Source organism: Callithrix jacchus, chromosome 3, assembly GCF_049354715.1.
Source record: "Callithrix jacchus isolate 240 chromosome 3, calJac240_pri, whole genome shotgun sequence".
NCBI lineage: Eukaryota > Metazoa > Chordata > Mammalia > Primates > Cebidae > Callithrix > Callithrix jacchus.
The window spans coordinates 122,225,129-122,233,156 of NC_133504.1; positions in this window are offsets into that span (position 1 = coordinate 122,225,129).

Below are 8,028 nucleotides of genomic sequence, written 5' to 3' on the forward strand. Positions count from 1 at the left end.
CCCATACTGCTCAGGAGTCATGTGGCTAGAGGTCATAGATTGTGACTTCCCCAATTGTTCCTATACAGAACATCACTACTGTAGAACCTAAGATTGGTCTTTTGAAATGTTCTTCCAGACTTTTGCATTCTGGCAACCAGTTGACCCCACCAGGACCTGTGACTCATGAGTCAACTAGTCCTGTGGCCCTCACCCAAAGGCCATACTCAGTGCATAAAGACTGTTTTCCATAACTCTATAATTTCATACCCAATCAGCAACCCCTTTCCTTAGCCCCCAACTCACCAAATCATCCATTAAAACCGTAGCCTTTGAGTTCTTGGAGAGACTGATTTGAGTAATAACACCAGTGCTCCTGCTAGGACTGTTAATTGGACTCTTTCTCTACTGCAATACTATGAATTGGCTTTGTCTGTGCAGTGGGCCAAGAAGAACCCATTGGGTGATAACAGTGTTATGTGGTTTGACTACAATGTGTCTGGATATTGAATTTTGTTTAAGCCTGCTTGAGATTTGTTGTGCTTCCCAAATTTCAAATTTGTGTCATTTATTCAATTTTAGAAAATGTTCAGCTATCTCAGAATTGCTCTCCTACATTCTCTTGTGTCTTTTCTCCTGAATTTTAAGTAAGTTGGAGGAGCTCAGAACACACCACCCCAAATATGCCACTTTGGGATGAGGACTACTTTGAGCTAAAGGCACTTTAAAAAACCAGCAGAGACAAGAAAGTCACTCTGACCCTCCCCATTTTCTTCCTGAAAACAAGAGATAAAATCTTCATTTGGAAGATGTCCTTCCAATACCAGGAGGAAAGTAACATTTTTATCAACAATCTAAATGTCCATCTAGGCATGAATGGATAAAGAAAATGTGTATGTACACACAATGGAATATTATTCATCCTTTAAAAAGAAAGCAGACAGGCACAGTTGTTCACATCTGTAATCCCAATTATTTGGGAGGCTGAGGAGTGCTTAAGCCCAGGAATTTGAGACTAGCCTGGCCAATATAGCAAGACCTTGTCTCTCAAACAATTTTCATTTAAACATCGCTGGGCATGGTGGTGTGTACCTGTAGCCCCAACTACTTGGGAGGCTAGGTGGGAGGATCACTTGAGCCCAAGAGTTTGAGGCTGCAGTGAGCTATGATTATGCCCCCACACTCCAGCCTGAATAACAGAGTGAGAACTTGCTGTGGGGGAGGAATAATCAATTCCTCTACCCACCTTATGTTCTCCACTGGGGCCTTGTAAATTAGACTGACAAAAGACAGATTAACAGAACAACAACAAAAAAGACAGATTAACAACAACAACAAAAAAATAGAAGTTCATTAACATGTGTACTGAATATGCAATATGGAGTGCCCAGAAATTAGTAACTCAAAGTTTTGTTTTGAGCTTGTTTTATGTAGCATCTTAGCAAAGGAACTATAAATTTTTAGAGAAGTGACAAGACAAAGGAAAAGGGCCTTGAGCCTCTAGACACAGCAAATTGTGGGAAGAGAAATATATGGTAAACAACAGGTAGCATGAAAGTTAATTGGCCAGGCACAGTGGCTCACACCTGTAATCCCAGCACTTCGGAGGGGTTGAGGTAGGTGGATCACCCGAGGTCAGGAGTTTGAGACCAGCCTGGCCAACATGGTGAAACCCCCATCTCTTCTTCTTTTTTTTTTTTTTAATTTTGAGACAGTCTTGCTCTGTCTCCAGGTTGGAGTGCAGTGGAACTATCTCAGATCACTGCAACCTCCATCTCCCAGTTAAATAGGACTACAGGTATGCACCACTACACCTGGCAAATTTTGGGTATTTTTTAATAGAGACAGAGTTTCACCATGTTGGTCAGGATGGTCTTGATCTCTGGATCATGTGATCTGCCCGCCTCGGCCTCCCAAAGTGCTGGGATTATAGCCGTGAGCCACCGTACCTAGCCGAAACCCTATCTCTTCTAAAAATACAAAAAAAAAAAAAAAAATTAGCCAGGCGTGGTAGCAGGTGCTGCCTGTAATCCCAGCTACTTGGGAGGCTGAGGCAAGAGAATTGCTTGAACCTGGGAGGGTGGAGTTTGCAGTGAATCGAGGTCGCACCATTGCATTTCAGCCCGGGCAACCAGACCCAGACTCCATCTCATGCAAAAAAAGGAAAGTTAATTATATGAATTGAGTCATTCTTGTCATGCCCAACTGAAAGAATTGAGGCCAGATACAGTAGCTCTCGCCTGTAACCTCAGCACTTTGGGAGGCTGAGGCAGGAGGATTGCTTGAGATTAGGAGGTTAAGATCAGCTTGGGTAATGTAAGGAGTCTCCCGTCTCTATAAAAAACAACACAGTCAGCTGGTGTGGTGGCTTACTTACAGTTGTAGTCCCAGCTACTCGACACAATTGCTGGAGCCCAGGAAGTCAAGGCTGAAGTAAGCTGTGATTCTACCACTGCACTGCAGCCTGGGTGACAGGCGATCTTGTCTCCAAAAAAGTTTTTTCATTATAAAAGGGCATTTAGAGGAAAGGAAGAAAAAGCACACAGGGCACATAACATTGCTCCGAGAATGTAATTTTTGGCAAGCCTTACTACTGAAACCGCCTGTTAAAGCCTGAAACCAGTTTTATCTAGTAGCTAATGAAACAGCTGCTGAGACTGTAGGATTAACTATACCCACTGCAGTCACTCACCAGTCAGAGTTTGCCCCCTCCTCAAAACTTTACTAGTGCCAGTGAACATTCTTTCAAAACAATATGTAACATGTCTCCTTTTTATAAAGCCTCCAACCTTCTCTGTGTTATTTGAACATACCGAAGATCACCCTGTTTCTGTGTACGCCCAGAATTACAATTCTTGCTTCCGCAAAAAGTGTTAAATTTGTCTGTATATTTTATTTGACTTGAACAGTAGATAAAGGTCAGTTTGTACAGTTTGTTATGTAGATTTCTCTGGTGCCACGTTCAGGCTGATAAAGATCTAGAGTTGTCTCTGGGGATTAGCTTTTGTCCTTCCTGATAGAGGAACAAGAGGAGCAAGACTACATTTTTTTTTAATTTTTAAATTTTATTTATTTTTGAGATGGAGTCTGGCTCTGCCGCCCAGGCTGGAGTGCAGTGGCGCGATCTCGGCTCGCTGCAGCCTCTGCCTCCTGAATAGCTGGAACTACAGGTGGGCACCACCATGCCTGGCTAATTTTTTGTATTTTTGCAGGAGTGATGGGGGTCTCATCATGTTCACCAGGATGGTCTCGATCTCCTGACCTCGTGATATGCCCGCCTTGGCCTCCCAAGGTGTTGGGATTACAGGCATGAGCCACTGTACCTGGACCCTTCTTTTTTTTTTTTTAAAGTCAAGGTCTCACTCTGTTGCTCAGGCTGGAGTGCAGTGGCATGATTATAGCTCACTGCAGCCTCAGACTCCTGGGCTCAAGTGATCCTCCCACCTCAGCCTCCCAGGTAGCTGGGACTACAGGATCTCACTCTGTCACCCAGGCTGGAGTGCAATGGCATGATCTCCGCTCACTGCAGCCTACACTTCCCGGGTTCAAGCGAGTCTTGTGCCTCAGCCTCCTGAGTAGCTGGGATTACAGATGCGCACAACCGTGCCTGGCTAATTTGTTGTTGTTGTTGTATTTTTAGTAGTACTGCACCTGGCCTGTTTGCTGCTTTTTTCAAAGAGGTATATCTTGGGGTGACATATTTTGGTTTTCTTCACTGCAATATGACAACCTGGAGGACATTATCCGATATAAAATAAGCCAATCACAGTGCTTATTGGAATAATTCCATTTATACGAGGTATCTAAAATTGTCAAACTCATAGAAGCAGGAGTAGAACAGTGGTTGTCAAAGGCTAAGGGGTTGGGGAAATAGGATGTTGCTATTCAATTGGTGAAAAGTTTCATTTATACAAGGTGAATAACTTCTAGAGATCTGTACATGGTGCCTATTACACTTAAAAATCTGCTAAGAGGGCGGGCTTGGTGGCTCATGCTTCTAATCACAGCACTTTAGGAAGCTAAGGTGGGAGTGCAACAGGAGAGTTCCTTGGCTCCCCTTGCAGGACTTGCAATGGGATATGGCTCTCTGTTCAGCTGCCACAAGCTCAAACCCTTAACAAGCTGGGGAGCACACAGACAGGCAGGTGCAGAAACCAGAGTGAGTACTTTTGGGGTCCAGCCCCACAGGCAGCTTCTAGGGGTGGGTGCTTCAACTCCTGAAGCCCCAGTGGGTGCGCTGCAGTGCTCTTTTAGCTCTGCCATTCACAGAGGGCTTAAGTGTTAACCAGCTCAGCGCCCCCTTGGTACCTGGGCCCTTGTCTGGTGCCCAGGAAGAATCAGGTTGCACACAGACTTGAAGAGTGGTGAATGTGGGGGTGTTATTGAGTGCTGGCTCTCAGTGGGATGGATGGGGAGCCGGAAAGGGGATGGAGTGAGAAGATGATCTTCCCTTGGACTTCACCAGTCCTGTGGACAAACTCCTCTCCAACTGTCCAAGTCAGACTCCTTTAGATGTTCAGATGCCCCTTCTCTTCTCGCTTTCTCAGCTGTGCTGTTCTGCTCTTTGGCTCTTCTGCGCATCTCCTCATGGACCGAGGGGTTCGGGGTTTATATAGGTATAGGAAGTAGGGTGTGGTGGACCAAGATGCAACATTTGGGCATGAAAACAGGAATGCCTGTTCCCATTTAGTGCCTTGGGTTTTCAGGCTTGAGGGTAGGGCTTTTGCCAGGGAAATGCGCAGTATTTCCCTGTCTCCTGTTCATATCAGGAAGATTGCTTGGGTCTATGAGTTTGAGACCAGCTTGGGCAACATAATGAGACCTCTGCCTCTACAAAAAATAAAAATATTAGCTGAGAGTGGTGATGTGTGCCTGTAGTCCCAACTGCTTAAGAGGCAGAGGTGAAAGGATCACTCGAGCCTGGGAGGTTGAGACTGCAGTGAGCTGTGGTCATGCCACTGCACTCCACCCTGGGTGACAGAGTGAGATCCTGTCTCAAAAAAAGAAAAAAATCCATCAGGAGGTAGATTTCATGTGTTCTTAACACAATAAGATAAATTTTAAAACAAGAATCAATGATTTTTTTAATTAAAAAGTTAAAATTTATTTATTCATTATTATTTTTTGAGACAGAGTCTCACTCAGATGCCCAGGCTGGAGTGCAGTGGCATGTTCTCAGCTCACTGCAAACTCTGTCTCCCCAGTAGCTAGGATTACAGGCACACACCACCATGCCCTGCTAACTTTTTGTAGAGATGCGGTTTCGCCATGTTGGCCTGGCTGGTCTTGAACTCCTGACCTCAAGTGATCTGCCCGCATTGGCCTTTCAAAGTGCTGAGATTACAGGCATGAGCCACCTCGCCTGGTCAAAAAAAAAAAAAATTTAATTAATTTAAAAAAATTTTGGCTGGACGTGGCAGCTCATACCTGTAATCCCAGCACTTTGGGAGGCAGAGACAGGTAGATTGCAAGAGCTCAATAGTTTGAGACCAGCCTAGGCAACATAGCAAAACCCCATCTCTACAAAAAAACAAAACTTAGCTGGGTGTGGTGGCACATGCCTATGGTCCCAGCTATTTGGGAGGCTGAGGCAAGAAGATTGCCTGAGTCTGGGAAGGTTGAGGTGGCAGTGAGCTGTGATTGTGCCACTGCACACCAGCCGGGGCAACAGAGTAAGCCCCTTCCTCAAAAGAAAAAAAAAATTAATTAAAATGGCTTGGCCCACAGAGCTTACGTGGGAGATGGAGAGGTGATTTTCAAAATACTCTTTTTAAAAAGTACACAAGTGGGCTGGGTGCAGTGGCTTATGCCTGTAATCACAGCACTTTGGGAGGCAGGCAGCTCACCTGAGGTCAGGAGTTCGAGACCAGCGTGGACAACATGGTGAAACCCTATCTAATAAAAATACAACTTGGCTGGGGGTGGTGGTGGGTGCCTATAATCCCAGCTACTCGAGAGGCTGAGGCAGGAGAATTGCTTGAACCTGGGAGGCAGAGGTTACAGTAAGCCAAGATGACGCCATTGCACTTCAGCCTGGGCAGCAAGAGCAAAAATCCATCTTGAAGAAAAAAAAAAGTACACAAATGACAGATTTTTACTATAAAAATAAATCAAGTAGCACAGAGTGTGATCTGCCTCTCTCCCCTCCTTGTAGATGGCACTCTCCCCATGAGTACCCCTAGCGATAACTGCTGTCTGTACTCATTATGACTTTTTAAAATGCATAGACGTTCTAAAATGTAGATTCTATATTTATTCAGGTATGATGAAGCCAACAGATCAGGGGACAATAGCCATTTAAAAGATCGTTTGTTACTCTTGTTCCCAAGAGGAGGGGTCACACTGCACAGCCTCCGGAGAGAATGCGAGGTTGGTCACAGGCAGAAGACAGGGGAAGTGAGGTTTTCGAGGAAGGAATGGGTGAGGCAGGTAATTTGGCTAAGCAGGTGAAGAACTAGCTAGCTGGAATAATGTCAGCTGATTCTCCTGAGTGTAGACTGCCCCAAGTTGTCTGATACATGACCTCAGGGTGATTAGGGTAGGGAGATAGTGGTCTTGAGTGTAAAAGTTCAAAAAAGGAGGGATTCAGTGGTAGGGCTCTAGACTGGTTAGTTTGCATCTCGGGGAATCAGCTAGTCCTGGGAGGCGTAGTCCCTCCCTGGTTAGCAAGGCCCCAAAATGTTGAAGCAGCAATATGGAAACTAAAAATGCAGGTAATGCCAAATTTAAAAAATCTCTTAGGTTATTTTTCAATTTTTCCTGATCACAAATTATATGATAATGAAAATCCTTATATAGATTTTTTTGCATGAGTGTATAATTCTGTATGATACTTAAAAGTATAATTTCTGGATGAAAGGGTTTACATATTTTAGATACGTAATTTAATAAATTACAATTAAAATTTAATTTAATTCCAAAAAAGTGAAACGTTTTAATGATCCCACCAATAGTGTATGTAGAGGGTCCCTTTTCTTAGACTCTCAGTAATAGTAATACAGGATTTTATCAGTCTTTTAGTCAATTTGGAGAAAGAATATTAGCAGTCAACCGCTAACAAAAAGTAAGCTAATGTGAAAATGTTAATATCAGACAAAAGAGAATCCAATGCAAAAAGAATTTTAAAAGGCAGTGTGATGTTTAGTTTTTTTGGTTTTTTTTTTTTTGGTTTTTTTTTTTTTTGAGACAGTCTTGCTCTGTCGCCCAGGCTGGAGTGCAATGGTGAAGTCAAAACTCACTGCAACTTCTGCCTCCCAAGTTCAAGTGATTCTCCTGCCTCAGCCTCCCGAGTAGCTGGGATTACAGGTGCCTGCCACCACGCCGGGCTAATTTTTGATTTTTAGTAGAGACAGGGTTTCACCATGTTGGCCAGGCTGGTCTCGAACACCTGACCTCATGATCTACCTGCCTCAGCCTCCCAAAGTGTTGGGATTACAGGTGAGCCACCACACCTGGCCCGATATTTAATTTTTATGACACCCTCTACCAAGACAGTTAAATGACAATAAGCCTTCATGTGTAATTACATAGTTGCCAATGGCAATTTCATATGGTTTAAATTTAATATCTAATTATATAGCTTCAAAATGTGTAATGCAAAGACTCAAATACAAGGAGACATTGCTAAATTTGTACTTGTCATAGAAATCTTCAAAATACCTCTTTCAAAGATGGGCAGATTAAGAAGAACAAATAAAGATACAGAGGATTTGAGTTAACATAACACATTTAGGCCGGGTGTGGAGGCTCACACCTGTAATCCCAGCACTTTGGGAGGCTGAAGGTGGCGGATCATGAGTCCAGGAGTTTGAGACAAGCCTGGCCAACATGGAGAAACCATGTCTCTACTAAAAATATAAAAATTAGCCTGGCATGTTGGCGGGGTGCCTGTAACACCAGCTACTCAGGAGGCTGAGGTCTGAGAATTGCTTGAACCAGGGTGGCAGAAGTTACAGTGAGCTGAGATTGTGCCACTACACTCTAGTCTGGGTGATAGAGTGAGACTGTCTCAAACTAATGATAATAATAATAATTAGCAAACTTGACTTA